Raw genomic sequence first — 19,130 nt, forward strand, 5'->3', positions numbered from 1 at the left:
TCAGAAAAAAAGAGGGACGCATTTGCATTGGCTAAGCCCTGGGGTAGGGGTGCAAAGAGAGAACGAGAGAGAGAGAGAGAGAGAGAGAGAGAGAGAAATAAAAAAAGAAAAAAGAGAGACAGAGACAGAGGAAGAAACAGATGGAGAGAGATATATACAGATGGAGAGAGGTGAGTGCAGTGTCCTACATCTCTACAACAATTTATTTCTGCTGGGGCAGACACTGACCGAACCTATTAATAAACAACAGCGGGCCAAACAAGCCCGACCGCCTCTGCCAAACAGGCCTCTCAGATGGCCATAATAGAGTATCAGGATCAGAATCCTACTAGAGATGGAGAGGGAAAGCAGCAAGAGAGAGAGTGCTGACCCATATCTCCCCTGAGACTGAGCTAAATCTCAACACACAGAGGTGCAGCAGGAGGCCGTGGAGGCACGCTTACACTCTAAAAGCACAGGACAGCAGGTCAGACAACATGGCAAAGAAAGGATTTTTCAGCTCTATGAGCAGCGTAATGTGTGCTGCTGGAGGATAATGCCTGTATATATATATATATATATATATATATATATATATATATATATATATATATATGTAGATATATAGATATGTGTGTGTGTGTGTGTGTGTGTGTGTGTGTGTGTGTGTGTGTGTGTGTGTCTGTACACTGTATTTCCAAAGGTATTCACTCACCTAAATCATTGAATTCAGGTGTTCCAGTCACTTCCATGGCCACAGGTGTATAAAACCAAGCACCTAGGCTTGTGGACTGCTTCTACAAACATTTCTGAAAGAATGGGTCGCTCTCAGGAGCTCAGTGAATTCCAGCGTGGTACCGTGATAGGACGCCGCCTGTGCATCTAGTCGTGAAATTTCCTCGCTGCTAAATATTCGACAGTCAACTGTCAGTGGTATTATAACAAAGTGGAAGCGATTGGGAACGACAGCAACTCAGCCATGGAAGTGGTAGGCCACGTAAAATGACAGAACGTGGTCAGCGAATGCCGAGGTGCATAGTGCGCAGAGGTCGTCAACTGTAAAGCACCGCCACTGGACTCTAGCGCAGTGGAGTCAAGTTCTCTGGAGTGACGAATCACGCTTCTCCGGGTTTGGGAGTTGCCAGGAGAATGTTTTTTTTTTCATGTCTCCAGAAAAAAGAGGAACATATAAGCATACAAAAGAAACAGAACAGCTATATTTGTTGTGGCCAGTGCTTATGTGTTGATTTGTACTTCTCTTTCTCTTTTATCTTTAATAGTAACTAGCCCCAGTGACCAGACCAAAATAGTGTAAGTCGGCAACCACTTAAGACAGGATTTTGGCTAGAAGCTCACTGAAGTAAACATTAGACCCAATTCCAAATATATAATATAGAGAGTGAAACAGTAAAAAGTTAAAGAGTAAAGATTTCCACCTACAATATGAATTTGTGGCAAATTATGGTAAGTATACTTGGCAGGTTTTTACTCCGTTGCTTGTTAGCTAGTTAATTTTAGGTTTATGTGCGGGAAAGAAAAGTGGTTAGGCTAACATTAACATTAGCTATCTAGCTGAAAAGCCAACTAGTTTAAGAATGTGACGATTTTTTCTTACAATGAGAGCGTAAGAGTGTTAACGAGCAAAAGCGACAGAAATGATATTTCAAGTTTTTTGTATTCTTTATTTTTATATTTCTCTTTAGTATTTGGCAACTTTGACACCAATATTTGCCATATATTGTTGTTTACCAGTGACCAGACCAAACTGACTCTGTGTCAGATTATTCTCAAAGCCAGACTTCTACCTGTTGTCAGAGAGTCTGGTGCATTTTGCAGCTTTCAAGTTGAAAAAAAAAGCAGTGAGCTCAACGAAAGAAATATCAATCTGTGCCACTGTAATGAGTTTGTTGTGATTTAGTCAGCATTGGTTTGGCAATGATTTTATACATAACCTCTGTTTTATTTTTACTTCTAGATCACTGAGGACATGGTCCACAATCAATTACTTGTATGAATGAGAGTGAGAGGCTACAATCATGGGGGGACTATATATATATGATGCATAGAATGTGTACAGTCATTACTTGGAATATGCAGCCAATGTTGCTCACACACTATGCTTTATAACATTTTAATGTCCCAATTATTTTCAATACAGTGTATCAAACAATGCCATATCATGGCTATGATATTTCTAAAAAAATGCCACGTTCACTGTTTTTTTGTTGCAAGTTTTCAGTTATGAAAATCAGAAAAATCTGTTTTTACTCTATTAAAATCATATCATTTTAATTTTTCAGGTTCATGTGTGTTCATCATGCTATTAATTATAGTACTTTACAATTGTATGTAAAAGTTTGAGTGTCCCTGGAAAAAATATATTTTTTTAGATTTTCTAAGTAAGCATAAGTTAACACATCCTCTACAAAGAGCTCGTTTGTGAACATTTTAATGCTAATATTCAATTACTGGACTGTGCAAAAATTATGGCACATTTTATTTTTATATATCAAACTTTTTAATCAAATAAATAAAAAAGCATATACGTTTGTTACTTTCACTTAGAAAACCAACAAAACATTTAATTTGACCAAGGGTGTTCAAACATTCACATAAAACTGTGTATGGACAATTCTACCAATTTAGTTCAAAGAGAGGTTTGAAAAAATTACGTCTTTAGACCTCAGATATGTAAGTTTCCCCACCTCTTCTCAAATAAATGCACATTACTGGTTAAAATGATCTATAGTTTATTCTCATTCATTCTTCCCAATTCAACTGTCATATCACATCTCCAAAATCACAATATGCTGTTATAGCTGGGCATGACCTGGGGATGTGCTGCTGCTCTAATACAGCACTGCCTCTGCTGTGTTAACAGAGATTTACAAATGTAACATGAAAAGTGTAACAACTGGCTCGGCCAATCATATCAGACCTTGTAAGTTGTAAGCCAATCATATCAGACCTCGAAGTTCTAAGCCAATCATATCAGACCTTGAAGTTGTAAGCTATTTATATCAGACTTTATAAGTTGTAAGCCAGTCATATGAGACCTAAAATTTGTAAGCCAATCATATCAGACCTTGAAGCTGTAAGCTAATCATATCAACTTTATAAGTTGTAAGCCAGTCATATGAGACCTAGGGGAAGGGTCTCTGGTTTACTCTCTCTTGCTCCAATGATCTCCTTCCTGTGCAAACTAAGTGGTCTTTTCTGGTTTGTTTATAATGTATTTTTGACCTTTGCCTGCCTTTGCTGTTTCTTGGTTTTACTCTTAGCCTCATGTTTTTGTATTGCTGTTTTTTGCTGCTCACTTTCGCCCGTATCGTTATGCATTTGGATTTTTCTGCTTCCATTGACAATTCTTCTATGTACCTCTGCGTGTGTCCAACCCAGCCTGATTCAGTACCCTTTTTTAAAAGATCTTTCAGATTTTTTTTCTACAGTGAATTCTAACAATTTATCATGAGCTAAAATTTTTAAATAAAACAATTCTGTCCCATGTTTTTATGTCACTACTGAAACACAAATAGTTTTAATCCATTATTTTAGCCACATCCCTGCCTTTTAGAGAAGGAAGTGAGACTGCATGGCCACCGTCGTGGTGAATAGTTACATCTGACTGTTATGATATAAAAGTGTCACTACAGAAACACATATTTTCTGCAGTTAGGTAAGCTTTTTCTGTGTTTTAATGGAAAACGTTATGACTTTATGTGCGTGCAACTGTTCAAAGCTGTGTCAGGTTTTGGAGTTCAGCTCAAAATTAGCTAAAATTGTCACTACAGAAACATTTAGTAAAGTTTCAGTAGAAACATGATTGTTTTGGTAGTGACAAAATGGAATGTGCCATTAAATTGTTGTGAACAAGTGAAACAACGACAGTTTCCTCTACATGGAAGCACTTTATTATTCCTGTGGTCAGAATCAATATAAAAATGGCTGATTGAAAAAATGATGTACATTGTAGTGGAGTCATATTTGCTTGTGCAGGTCAGTTTCATACAAAATGGAGTAAACACATGCAGCAAAAAGGTTACAAAGATTGAGTTACCAAGGTACTCTGGCACTTACGATAGTGTCCCAGTATTTCAGTGTAATCATATACTTCATACAAGCCTGTCAAAAATCCTTTGTTGCTGAATTCATTCAAGCATAATCACATAACATTTCACAATAACCATTTAACTCTGACTCCAGGAACATGACATGCACACTAGCTTGTTCCATCTAGAGCGTGAACGCCCAGCAAGAAGGTGAATAAAGCACATAAGACACGGCTAAGTAATGACCACCCCCTGAGTGTATGCTAAGAATTGCAGGGATCTTTTTATTCAATTACGATCATGTGTTAGCCCAGGTTATTGAAAGTGTCCTTGGTATTTAGCCTTTGAGAGATGAAGTCTGGCGAGTCGTTTTCGAACTGCATAATGAGAGAAGGACAGAGGCCGTCTGAACAAATAATCTCCCATAATCAGTTCCTGGAGCTCAGCTAATACAGTCTCATGCCTCACAGCCTCCCAAACTGCCTTACATCTAGGTATCTTGTGTACGCTTTTATCCAAACAAGTGTCAAAAATGCACCTTATCTATTGCACACCTTGGCTGACGACAATTTTGGGTGCACAGGAGAGGATTTGCTATCCATTTGATAAACAAAACAAATCGCGTAAACAGAGCTCTGTCTCAAAGCCTGTGTATGACAAAGTGCTTTGTGAACAGTCTGGTTTACATTAAGATATCTGAACACATTCATATTCATGAAAAACAGGGTGATAAAAAGTCTCCTTTCTCCAGGGGTATGGGAAACCTTGGTCTCTGTATCCACACAAATAATACACAACAGAAAACAGTGAGCTAGAGTTCATATACAAGTCTTAAGTCTTAACTTTTCCTACAATTGTCGGTGCATTTGACTTTATAATGCAGTCTATAGCGTATGTTTTATTGCACAAGTCTTTTACAGGAGATTGATTCAAATTAAGTTGTGTTTATTATGTAACACTGCAGTATGATCCAGAAGACTGAAGATATTTCAACTCTTACTGTGCAACACAAATGAGGCATGGTGCCACAGGATATACTGCCAGACACTGTTAGAAATAAACTTGCTATGCAGGTACATGATTCATTCATCAAGATATAAACAATGTAAGTGTACCCTCAAAGGTACAGCAGTGGTTTCAAGGTCTAATTGTGAACCTTACATGAGATATTCCTAGTTTAAAAGTAGATATTTGTACCTTTTCATAACCAAATGTTTTAAATCAGAACAGTAAAATAAAAGCCTGGAGACGAGACAGAGTGAGTGGAGTCAATGCAACTTAGAGAACATAATTTCAGTGGATTCTAGTACAGTTATGTTCCCTGACTAAAGGTACTGAGATGTACCCCTGAGGGCACCACCACAGTGACAAGAGGGGTACTGCCCCAGTGACAGTGTCGTACCTTTTACACACATATGAACTGGAGTGATATCCCATTCTTAATCCATAGGTTTTAATATGGTGTTGGCCCACCCTTTGCAGCTGTAAGAGCTTCAACTCTTCTGGGAAGGCTTTGCACAAGGTTTAGGAGTGTGTTTATGGGAATATTTGACCATTCTTCCAGAAGCGCATTTGTGAAGTTAGACACTGATGTAGGACAATAAGGTCTGGCTCGCAGTCTCCACTCTAATTCATCCCAAAGGTGTTCTGTCGGGTTGAGGTCAGGACTCTGTGCAGGCCAGTCAAGTTCTTCCACACCAAACTTGCTCATCCATGTCTTTATGGACCTTGCTTTGTGCACTGGTGCTCAGTCATGTTGGAACAGAAAGGGGCCATCCCCAAAATGTTCCCACAAAGTTGGGAGCATGAAATTGCCCAAAATCTCTTGGTCTGCTGAAGCATTAATAGTTCCTTTCAAAGAAACTATGGGGCCAAGCCCAAATCCTGAAAAACAACCCCACACCATTATCCCCCCTCCACCAAACTTTACACTTGGCACAATGCAATCAGACAAGTAGTGTTCTCCTGGCAACCACCAAACTCAGAATCCAGTGGTGACACTTTACACCACTGCATTTGTCGCTTTGTATTGCATTTGGTGATGTAAGGCTTGGAAGCAGCTGCTCAGCCATGGAAACCCAGTCTATTAAGCTCTCTACACACTGTTCTTGAGCTAATATGAAGGCCACATGAAGTTTGGAGGACTGCAGCAATTGACTCTGCAGAAAGTTGCCAACCTCTGCACACTATGCGCCTCAGCATCCACTGTCATTTTACGTGGCCTACCACTTCATGGCTGAGTTGCTGTTGGTCCCAGTCACTTGCACTCTGTTATAATACCATTGACAGTTGACTGTGAAATATTTAGTAGTGAGGAAATTTTACAAGTGGGCTTGTTGCACAGGTGGCATCCTATCACTGTACCATGCTGGAATTCCCTGAGCTCCTGAGAGCGATCCATTCTTTCACAAATGTTTGTAGAAGCAGTCTGCATGGCTAGGTGCTTGGTTTTATACACCTGTGGCCATGGAAGTGATTGTAACATCTGAATTCAATGATTTGGATGGGTGAGTGTATACTTTTGGCTATATGGTGTGTTTGTAAATTGATTCAAGCTTTCCTGGCTGACTATGATGGCTTAGCAAAACTTAATAAGCGAAGAAGGTGCAAACATATGCATTACAATGCAGTAACACTTATTTAATATTGTAATTATTTAAATTGAAATAATTCATGTTCACATTACACTTACATAAAGAAGAAGCTCCATTTTGATACAATGCTTTAAGTCATATTTTGCTGGCTTTTTGTTTTGTTTCAAGATGTGTGATAACAGAATACAAAGTTAGGTAGTTTCAGCGGTTGAGTGAGCAAGAGTTCCCAGAAGCATCACCACGACAACTTGGTTTTCAGTCCCCAATGTGCTCTCAATTTATTTAAGCTTCACACACAAAATATTTATACTCACAAGATAATATTAAAAGTACTAGGCAGTTGAAGAATAATCTCATTGATTCAAAATCAACATATGACCATTATTCTATGCTCTTGGAACTAATAAATGCAAGGTAATTTGAGTCTGGGGCATCAAAGCCACACAGAACTCTCCCATCATGCCAGCCCTCTCTTAGCCATCCTTCTGTCTCCCCTTTTAACCAGGTGACCCCTCCCACTTAGGATTTGGGTCATCCCACGCCTGTAGCCTGGATGACATGAGCAACTGATATGATATTGCAGTCATATCCATCGTAATTATTATACATGTGTATACATAGATATGTCATGGTATCATTCATATCTTTAATTAATGCCTTAGCATGCTCTAATCATAACGTCTCTTTCCACAGGTGTTTCTCTCCACAGGTTCCTACCTCCCTTGGATTTACATGTTTTATCATGCATTAATGAAAATTGCACTGATATGACCATTTGCATGTGTAGTATATTATTGGTATAATCAATTATGTGGTGAACTCACAGATTTTTTGTGCACCGTACACACTTAATGTTTTCTGGGTTTCAATAGAAAGGGGAGATTTTAAAGGGAAAATTTATTTTATTTATCAAGTAAAACAAAGCCATTCAGAGTGGTCTGATGTGAAGTATTACATTGTAGGAAAGCCTACCAACTCTGATGTCTTTACAGTGGTGATAGGAACCAGGGATCGTGATGTGTACAACTCAAATGTAGCCATTTTATTTACTATGCAAAATGACATGTGTCATACATGTGTCTTCTGAGTTTTTACATGTAACTTTGATAATGGGTAAATAGTGGAAATCTGATTAGGTTCTATTTTTCCTTACGACACCCTTCATATCCCACTCCACCCTGCATGACTTTCTTATCATCAGGCAACATTTTCTTAGTCATCTCATGTAATAACTATTTTGCGAGGAAGCTTTTAGAGGCAGATGTCTGGTTCCTGTCCTTACTGTTGTGAACAACTCTGACTTGGCATGTTTCTCTATACTGGCTCTAATAAATGTGTGTCACATTAACCTCTTAAATGGCCAGGGCGTGCCATCAGGCCCAAAGTTTTATCTCACACTTCAGTAACCTAAGAATAGATTTCGGTTTGCTTTTAGTTTGCAATGAAGTCCCTGTAGTTACTAAATAATAAGCCTTAGTATGAAAGAAGCCTGTGATTTTAAGAATCTGATTGACAAAATGACTTTGTTCACATATTACTTGTTTAATTATGCGGAAATTTCATTCTGTTATTTAAACGTTTTTGTAGATTTTTTCCCTAGAAGTGAGCAGAGTGTGGGCTCCTTTCTTGAACATTTCTCTAGACGTGAATAGACATAGACAAGTAGACTCAACAGTGGCAAAGTAAGACTAAATATACAGATTATGACGGCCAAGACTGTCATTTTATAAGCTTGTCAGTGAATCTCATACAGCTTCTCTAGGATATCTTGCAGTGTTTAGTCATTCTATATCCACCTCATGTAAAGCCTTCACTTTGATGAGCCTTAACACCAGGCAGAACAGACAGCACTTTGAAAGCGACTGATTCGGTGCAGCACAGGCAAATAAAGATGGGCATGAGGATCAAAACCCAATTACCCTCAGAGAAGAAAGAAGGCATATTAGACGATGAGTGCTATCACAGGGTTTGGCTTTTTCTCATGCTCCTGAGGTGATCTCTCTGCTTGTGGATGGACAGGGTTGGTTGTGCCTGCAGATGACAAGACATGTTTGGGATGGGAGAGCGATGGAACTGTGCTCTGTCAGCTTTCACACCCATCTGCCCTACATGACAAATAGCTTTGCTTTCCAGCCCTTTCCATCAGATACATCATCACTTCATGCAGGATCTGAGGTGAAGCAGAATCCCAGCATTCCGAACAGAAAGAAAACACCTTTCAAAAGAATGACAGAGTGCAAAGTGCTTGGACATCCATCAAATAATGGAAACATCTCCTTTTAGAGACATTGCTATGGCACATTGGAGAAAAAAACCCTGTTGCAAATACGGCTCTGTTTACCCACCATGCTCACTAAGAAGGCCTTTTTCTTGGATCAAAGCAAATGGCCAACGTTGACAACAATAAACCACTAGAGCACTTGCAACTAAGCACCACAACTATGCTATAGGGGGAGACCAGCTATGGAGCCTGCACATCTTTCAGTGAGGAATTTGACTACGCATCACTGTAGTGACAGATCTGTCTCTTTCTCACACATATCATGCTGTTTTGACAGCCTTGCTATGTTTGAGCGCAATATATAAAGCATATGCTGCGATCGCTGTCTCCTGCTTCCCCACCTCCTCTGTCAGGCCTCCCAGGCACATGGCTACAGCTATTTCTACACGCCATCTGTTCGTTCATTTGCCATAGACAGCAAGCGCTTGACAATACTTTTCCCTTCCAAGCCTGTTCCATGTTCGTCTGTTGGATTTAATTAGGCTCACGCAGCTCCCGAAAATATGAGAGACGAGGCATTGCAACAGTGATAATCTGCCTTTGATTAAAGAAACATGTCAGTAGATGCCATGTCATCCCAATCATGGGCCGTCCTCTTTTGTCCTCTGTCTTTTTTCACACCTCACTTGTTCTTTTTTCCCCTCCTTGATAATTTGATCAAACATCAAGATGAAAGAGTGTGAAAACCTTAGTTGTGATTATCTGTATGCGTGTGTATGTGTGTGTGTGTGTGTGCGCACAACACTGGCCTGATGATGTAAGAGGTGGTAAACGGCACTGGGAAGATGAATGCCCTGAAACTGTCACCCTGTATGCTCACTTGATGGATTGCAGCTTCCATGGAAGCACTCAGTGATCCAATCATTAGCCATGGATAGGTGGGAAGAATGGACCTGCCAAGTCATTTTATACCAGTCTTCAGTACTTACCATATCAGGAACAGAAAGAGGCAATTGCGGCTGACTCTGAAAGGGTTAAAAGTCGTATCCTACAGCACAAATCACCTTTTTGATAAGTGAGGTTCGCATGGTCATTTAGACTTTCAATTAGGGAGGCTTTCTGCTGTTTGGGCCAAGGGTAATTACCTGTGAAGAAGAAGTGTAAAGCTTGCTTATGGAGCATCTTGGTGGATGGTTTCACGCTTGGTTGAAGAACAGACTGAGCAGGCAAAAACACTTTCACTCCCATCAGAGCACCCAAGCCAGAAATGCCCTGTGAGAGCCACACATATAGCTCTGCCAGGTTGTGATGGACATGTTAAGAGAACATAAACACTATACCAGAATCAGCAGACTGAAACACCCAAACAAATCCAACCCAAAGATTCTCCTGATAGAGTGCAATCATACTTTATTGTTGTAATTGCTGCTGGTTTAAAACGCATTGAAAGCATGAAGAGAGAAACAGGTTCAGCTCAGTTGATTTATAGCCCCAGGCAGTCAGGTTCTTTGGTTTAAAAAGAAAAAAAAAACAATTGTAACCCAGTGATGTCCTGTCCTTTTTAGTTTTTAATACACTATATAGCCAAACGTATTCACTCGTCTGCCTTCACATGCACATGAACTTGAGTGACATCCCATTCTTAATACATAGGGTTAAATATGATGTCAGCCCACGCTTTGCAGCTATAACAGCTTCAACTCTTCTGGGAAGGCTTTGCACAAGGTTTAGGAGTGCATTTATAAGAATCTTTGACCATTCTTCCAGAAGTGCATTTGCAAGGTCAGACACTGATGTTGGACGATAAGGTCTGGCTCTGTGCAGGCCAGTCAAGTTCTTCCACACCAAACTTGCTCATCCATGTCTTTATGGGCCTTGCTTTGTGCACTGGTTCTCAGTCATGTTGGAACAGGAAGAGGCCATCCTCAAAATGTTGCCACAAAGTTGGGAGTATGAAATTGATCCATCAGATTGCAACATGATTGCTCAGTCCAGAGAACACATCCTCACTGCTCTAGAGTCCAGTGGACCCACTTTACACCACTGCAGTCGACACTTTGCATTGCGCTTAGTGATGTAGGCTTGGATGTAACTGCTCGGCCATGGAAACCCATTCCATGAAGCTCTCTGCGCTGTTCTTGAGCTAATCTGAAGGCCACATGAAGTTTGGAGGTCTGTAGTGATTGACAGTGCAGAAAGTTGGTGACCTCTGCACACTATGTGCCTCAGCATCACCTGACCCCGTTCTGTCATTTTACGTAGCCTACCACTTTGTGGCTGAGTTGCTGTCATTCCCAATCGCTTCCACTCTGTTATAATACCACTGACAGTTGACTGTGGAATATTTATCAGTGAGGAAATTTCATGACTGGACTTGTTGCGCAGGTGGCATCCTATCACGGTACCACGCTGGAATTCCCTGAGCTCCTGAGAGCGACCCAGTCCTTCAGAAATGATTGTAGAAGCAGTCTGCAGGCCTAGGTGCTTGGTTTTATACACCTCTGGCCATGGAAGTGATTGTAACACCTAAATTCAATGATTTGGATGGGTGAGTGAATTCTTCTGGCAATATAGTGTATATTGTGCCTAAGGTTTGCCTGGAATCAAAATTGACCTCATTTACCTTATTAGTTCATGTCACATGCCATAATAAGCAGAATTCATCATACCATATAATTAAAAATACAAACTATTGTTTTTTCAGATTCTTCCATCATGATACAATGACTTTGCTCATATATAAATATATTATATTATTAACCAGTAAAGTAATTTTTCATCTCATCACCTTCCTCATTTACAATAATCATTCTTTAAAGAATGACTCATTGAAAGATTAGTATTGCTCCAACAGACAAAGTTTCCTTTCCTTAAAACAATGGCTTTAAATTCATTTTTTAAAATAAAATATCTGTCTATCTAACCAAATCACCCAATTTTATCCCCAATTTTCTCTCCAAGACGAGAGAAAGTTTCCTCCCATCACTATTGTAGGAGAATGCTAATTGCCAGTTCTGTTACATCAGCTAACAGGTGGCCACATTGTTTAGAACTGTGCTGATATGGGAGACTGAGAGACATCCAACCCATCCAGAAAAAGCCATGGATGGCTATGACTAAAGCCAGTGCGGGACTTGTTTTCTGATCTGAGTTTTATGACGCAGACCAACCTATCCTAGACTCTTTTTCATGTTACACACACACACACACACACACACACGCACGCACGCAAGCACACACACACACACACACACACACACACACACACACACACACACACACACACACACACACACACACACACAGCATTGACTTCACGCAAAATCACATATTCTAAAATCTATGTATTTTTTGCATATATACATACTAAAGTAACTACAGGGACACAATGCAAACTGACTGAGCCATTCTTAGGTTTTAAAAGAATGTAATAAAACTTTTTAAGGGGTTAAGGTCCTGTCAGCAATTGTCACTGCCCACTTAATCAGATATGGCCTCATCCTCCTAGTAGCTTTGTCATTCTTGTCTTCTTAGTGCCACCTAGTCTTTTTTTGCAGTTCTTGCTTCTGCTGTCTATCTTTATGTAATTCACATATAGAAATAGCTACATCAGTAATATAAAAAAGTAATAGAGCACTGCATATTGTATTGGCCAGTACTAGATTTACACGATCACGCTAAATTAGAGCTTCTTTTCATTCCATCTCAAAAAGTGCAACAGTCACACGGTAGTACCCATACAGGCACCTGAATATAACTTCCACATCATTTAACTTCAGCTTCATCTGACCTCTGCCCACTGTTCAACACTAAATTACAATCAGCAAGAAGGGCCTCTGGCTTGTCCCTAAATTATTATACATATAAAGGTGGAAGTCACCTTTTCACCTCACTCCGGAGTCCCAAATGTGGCATCAGTTGAAAGTTGTTCGCCATATTTTCTGTTTTTTTTTATTTTTTTATCTGTGAATGGGAAATGAGAAATAATTTACAACACTTTACACCATGCTTTTGGCCACTGCCAAACAGACGCTAGGTTTAGATCAGAATAAGGTTGTTTTCAATACCAGAGGTGGGTCTGTTCAGTCCTTTTCATTTTCATTATGTCCAGGTGCGGGTTGTGAAAAAGCTGACTGGTGCATCACTATTGCTGAGGGTAGGGAGGTGGTACGGAAGCAGCAGAGCAGCACTGCAGCCTGAGGTCTACAGTGATTTACTGTGCTGCATTCTGCATCTCCACAGCCGGCGTGTAGCCTTTATGTTTTATAGCCCCTATCTCACTGACCCCACCCTCTCTCTTTCTCTCACTCAACCCACCTCACTCTCCCACCCTCCCTCCCTTGTCATCACCTCTCATCATGGTTTTCCCTCTTTGTCTTCTCATTATCTCCTCTGTCACAGCCCTTATCACATGATTCCTACACTTCTTCCACCTTGGCCATTCTTTGACAGCTGTGCCGAAGCCCAGTGCAAGTGACGGGACGAGTGTTGTAGTTGTACTTTTACACGGGTGCGGCAGAGCTTCAAAGCAGAGATCCTTCACCTAGTCTCATTCCGCACTCACTGACTCACTCCTCACTCATCTCTTTCATCTAGCCATGCTGAAATATAAATGTAGCATTCACCCCAGACCCTGGCCTAATGAATAATATATATGTGTGGCCTCGTCCATTAATATATACACTCACAGACATACACATGGCAGTAAGATGTAAAACAGACCACGAAGTAAAGTACCCTGCCATCAAAAGCTGTGGAAACAAGCCCATATGTAAACAACTGCTCACACTGATGCCTTTGCTCCTGCTAGGTCAGTCTCACAGAGACTTACACAACAAAAGTTAACAGGAAATTTCTAACATTCTTGCTAAGTGAGCAAAAAAGTAATTATGCAAATTATGCTTATGCAAAAAAGGCAAATAGATTTTGGAATTCTTTAGTTTCAGTTCCTCATATTGTATGAGGTCTTGTGGTAGAGGCTCTAAAAAAAATCATGGAGAACTGAAGCTTCTTGGCTTCAAAAGATTCTGTCAGTGCTCAGTGAGAATCTTGACATCGTATCACGTTTTCATTCGCACAAGAGAACATGCTGTGTTCAGACTGCAGAACAGCGTGGGAGAGCACTGACATTAGAACCTGCAGTTGTCTGACATTTACTCTGTTTCCCGCTTTACTGAGAGAAAGGAATAGTGCGCTAACTCATTACAGAGCATGGAGCCTCTTTACCACAGCACTATACTCTTAAAAATAAAGATGCAAGAAAAGGTTCTTTGTGTGATATAGAACAGAGGTTCCTCAAGGTGCACCTTTTAAGCACTAGAAAACCATGAAACAACTTTTTTTTGCTTAAAATCTTTTTACCACAATGATATTTGAGCGCCACACTATGGCACGTTATCACTGAACATAATACCAGATTAGGCTAACATAAGCATGTTTTGCACAATATATATGTTGCTTGAAATTGAATGACTGAAGCTTCAGGGGAGTACAATTTGTTTCTAGAGCCAAAGGGGAAAAAGTAGTTGTGCTGCTGTTACAATATTTTTTACCATTTGAAAACATGTTATATTTCTTTCTTATTATTAAGTCAAATATATTCACTGATTTTATATGACAGAGTGCCATTCACTGCCCCACTACAGACCACCAGAGGGTGGGGCCAAAGGGGGGTCCAGTGTTCAGGAAACCTACAATAGAAGAACCACTTTTTCTAGAGCCCCTTTTATAGGATATTTCTTTAGGGAACATTTTTGCAAATGAGATATGTGAGTATGCTAAAGTTTAAAGAGTTAAAAAAGAGAAAAATCACTTCTGCTTCTTCTATGGCATTGTTCAAAGCATCCTTTGAGTGCACTGCCTGTTTCAACTTTATGAATTCTTATTTGCTTCTGTTATTTAATGTCAAAAACATTCAGCCCTAAAGTAAGCTTCAACCCCTTGAAGTTCTCACAGTCATCATTGGTAACAACAAAAGCATGCTTTAATTTGACATCAATTAATCTGACTCTTTACTTGCGTTTCCTTTATTATGCAGAGAATTTTTCCCAAAAGTGTAGATGCAATACAATATTTGTGTTTGTAAGAAGAAAAAGAAACATTTATACTGATTAGATTAGATTAAAGAATGCATTGTTATGCATGTAGTTTTGTTTTGTAGAAAGCAAACCTATCTTGTACTTTTTTGCCATGTGGCTATATTAATAAGTGAATTTAATCATGCAGTTGTGTAATTACATTTTAATAGCATAGTAATTACTACAGAGTTCACATACTTGTAAAGAGCCTGACTGTACAGAGTTACCGCTTATAGCCCATGGTCTAGCAGGGTAAAGATATAGGTAAATAATTTAAACAGGCTAAGTGCAAGTACTCATTATAACAGCTAGTTTTCTCAGTGGCATTTGAAAGCGAAAGAGAGCTAGATCTCTCACATCTCTGCAGAGGCCCATCAATTTACAGCGAATGAGAAAGAACAATGGCTGCCCAGTTCATCAGAGATAAATCTTCCACGCGTGACGCAGTTTATTACACAGGGTTATCTGCTCATCTGGAATACAGCGTTTGGTTTTGTACAGCTCATATAATCCATGGCTTTGTTATGTGCTGTGTTTTAACAAGTTGTGTCTCTGCCTGCATGGTAATCAGCACATAGCCCATCAGAGTAGAAGCTGATGTCCCTCACAGCGGAGAACACCTGCTGGAATGTCACAAAGAGACAGGTTTGTACAAGGATTTCAGAAAGCCCCATGCTTATGCCAGGTTTAACTTTTGTGGGGGAAAAAACTCTCAAGTGCAGCCTATTAGAAGTGAAAATCCTGCTGCGCACTTTTACATCATTGCACCTCGCTAGAGGGAACGTACTCCAGCAAGAGGATTTCATTCCATCGAGTGTTCTGTTTTCTAGCAACGTAGAGGATAGACATACACTGAGAAGAGGCCTACTGATTTGAAACATGTACCCTGCTCCTTAAGCCAGAGTGAAAGGTTTGCAGCAAAATTCTTACAGGCTCAAAAGGCTTTCAGCAACATGGGGAATGCTAACAGTGTGCACAGGCTAAGTATAAATATGGTTCCTAATTGAAGGCCCAGAACTCTCAGTAGCCCCCATATTTGACTGTTCCAGTGGCTTTCACCACAAATGTCACTGCTCAACTCTCAGTTTCACAGCAGAACTGTCAAAAATTGAGGATGACACAGGAGGAGGAGGATGAAGAAGAATGGATGAAAGCCAAAGCAAATGAATTGCAAATATACAAACAACAGACAAAACATCCTTAATGAGCACCGCAGTGTGTAGGCAGAGGGACAGTGCACTGATGGATGAGAAAAATGGTACTGCAGGAGCTACTAATCTTGGGTAGTGTTGAAGTGAACATGAAGAGAGCATGTCCCAGAGAAATTAGCACCAGTAACCTGAGCGCAATTACTCTCCACAGCACTTTCAGGCAGTGAAATAAAGTCCTCTCGTTGCAAGTTACAGAGATATGTCAACCCAAAAATGCTAATGGTGCTAATAAAGCACGAAAGCAAGTAAGCATTAGTTGGCATTATGCAAATACAATCATACTAACAGGTTCACTCAAGCTTTCATTAATGTCCTCATTAGTATTTTTCAGGCAGAGTATTGCTTTAAGGCTCTTTTGCACCTGCTGTTCAGTAATTTTGAGTCTGAAAACAAAAAAATAAGAAATGTCAGGAGCTAATCAACCCAGCTTTACTCGTCACACACACACTCATACACAGTACAACATGCATGAAATGTTTATACAGCTCTATGCTGCCATGAAAGACATTAGAAAAATGGTGAGAAGAATACTATATATATATATATATGATTCATGGAGAGGTTTTTGCTTATATATATATATATATATATATATATATATATATATATATATATATATGTGTGTGTATATATATATATATATATATATATATATATATATATATATATATATATATATATATATATATATATATATACACCTCTCCATGAATCACCACCTTATCGTATTGGAGGGGTTTGCATGCTTGAATGATCCTAGGAGCTATGTTGTCTGGAGCAAAAGCTCCTGGTAGCGTCTCCCAGGGCAAACTGGGCCTAGGTGACAGGTCAGACAAAGTGTGATCCAAAAATACCCTTATGAAAAAAATAAGAAAACAGGACTTGTGTACCCTGACCGGATTAGGGTTCTCCAGGGCCCCACCCTGGAGCCAGGCCTGGGGGAGGGGCGCGCCAGCGAGCGTCTGGTGGCTGGGCATTTACTCATGATGCCCGGTCGGGCCCAGCCCGAAGGAGCTACATGAGTCCCCCCTTCCATCGACCCACCACCAATGGGAGGGGCAGTAGTAGGGGTTCGGTGCTTTGTGGATCGGGCAGTGGCCGAAGGCGTGGGCCTTGGCGTCCTGATCCTCGGTTGCTGAAACTGGCTTTTGGAACTTGGAATGTTACCTCACTGGCGGGGAAGGAGCCTGAGTAGGTGCAAGAGGTTGAGAGATACTGGCTATACATAGTCGGGCTCACCTCAACACACAGCTTGTGCTCTAGGTCCAATCTTTGTTGAGAGGGGCTGGACTTTATTCTTTTCTGGAGTTGCCCATGGTGAGAGGCAGCGGGCAGGTGTGGGCTTTCTCATAGCCCCTCGACTCAGCGCCTGTATGTTGGGGTTTTCTCCGGTGGACGAGAGGGTAGCTTCCCTATGCCTTCAGGTTGGGGAACGGGTCCTGACTGATGTCTGTGCTTATGCACTGAACAGCAGTTCAGAGTACCCAGCCTTCTTAGAGCCCTTGGGAGGGGTGCTTGAAAGTGCTCCTCCTGGAGACTCTATTGTCAGACCAGGCAAGCCCAAACGTATAGTGAGGGTTCGCTGGGAATGTCTGGCAAAATAACCTGTCAGATTGATCTTTAACTCAAACCTCCATCAGAATTTTGACCAGATATCGGGGGAGGTGAGGGACATTGACTCAGAACGGGCCATGTCCCGCTCCTCCATTGTTGAAGAGGCTGACTGTAGCTGTGGTCGCAAGGTAGTTGGTGCCTGTCGGGGCGGTAATCTTCAAAATCAGTGGTGGACATTCCAGGTGAGAGACGCCGTCAAGCTGAAGAAGGAGTCCTACCAGGCATGGTTGGTCTGTGGGACACCAGAGGCAGCTGGAAGGTATCAACAGGCCAAGGGATCTGCGGCTTCAGTCGTCGCCAAGGCAAAAACCCGGGTGTGGGAGGAGTTGGTGAGGCCTTGGAAAGTGACTTTAAGTCGGCTCCAAAAAATCCGAAAAGATTCTGGCAAACCGACAGGTGACTCAGAAGAGGAAAGCAGTGTGCCAATAGCACTGTATATAGTGGAGATGGTGTGCTGTTGACTTCGAACACTGGAACACTGGACCAACTCTTCATCCTCTCCAGGATTCTGGAGGGTTCATGGGAGTTTGCCCAACCAGCCCACATGTGCTTTGTGGATTTGTGGGAGGTGCTTCGGGAGTACAGGGTACATGGCTCTTTGCTATGAGCCATTCAGGCCCTGTACAAACAAAGCAGGAGTTTGATTTGCATGGCTAGCAGTAAGTCAGACTCATTCCCAGTGAGAGTTGGACTCAAGGCTGGACTCAGTCATAATTTTCATGGATAGAATTTCTAGGTGCAATCAGCAGATGGAGGGTGTCCGGTTTGGTGACCTCAAGGTTACATTGCTGCTGTTTGCAGATGATGTGGTCCTATTGGGGACATCAGGTCGTGAACCTCAGCTTTCGCTGGATCGGTTTGCAGCCGAGTGTGAAGCGACGGGGATGAGAATCAGTACCTCCAAATCTGAGGCCATGGTTCTCAGGCGGAAAAGGGCAGGCGAGCCCTCTCTGGGTCGAGGATACGCTCTTGCCTCAAGTGGAGGAGTTTAAGTATCTCGGGGTCTTGTTTACGAGTGATGGTAAAAGGGAGCAGGAGACTGACAGGCAGATTGGTGCTGGGTCAGCAGTGATGCGAGCTCTTTACTGGTCTGTTGTGGTAAAGAAAGAGCTCTCGATTTATTGGTCGATCTACGTTCCCACCCTCACCTGTGGTCATGAGCTTTGGGTAATGACCGAAAGAATAAGATCGTGAATATAAGCAGCCGAAATGAGTTTCCTCCACAGGGTGTCTGGACTCTCCCTTAGAGATAGGGTGAGAAGTTTGGTCATCCGGGAGGGACTCAGAGTAGAGCCGCTGCTTCTCCACGTGGAGAGGAGACAGCTGAGGTGGTTCAGGCACCTGGTTAGGATCCCTCCTGGACGCCTCCATTGGGAGGTGTCACA

At 41.2% G+C, this 19,130-nt stretch overlaps 1 long non-coding RNA gene across 1 annotated transcript in view; it reads right to left on the reverse strand.

Annotated features, from left to right (window-relative positions):
- Positions 1–19,130, reverse strand: part of LOC119263611 — a 58,719-nt gene that overhangs the window by 6,186 nt on the left and 33,403 nt on the right. The gene's annotated exons all lie outside the window — the stretch shown is intronic.

Source organism: Pygocentrus nattereri, chromosome 6 (genome assembly GCF_015220715.1).
Source record: "Pygocentrus nattereri isolate fPygNat1 chromosome 6, fPygNat1.pri, whole genome shotgun sequence".
In the NCBI taxonomy this organism is placed as follows: Eukaryota; Metazoa; Chordata; class Actinopteri; order Characiformes; family Serrasalmidae; genus Pygocentrus; species Pygocentrus nattereri.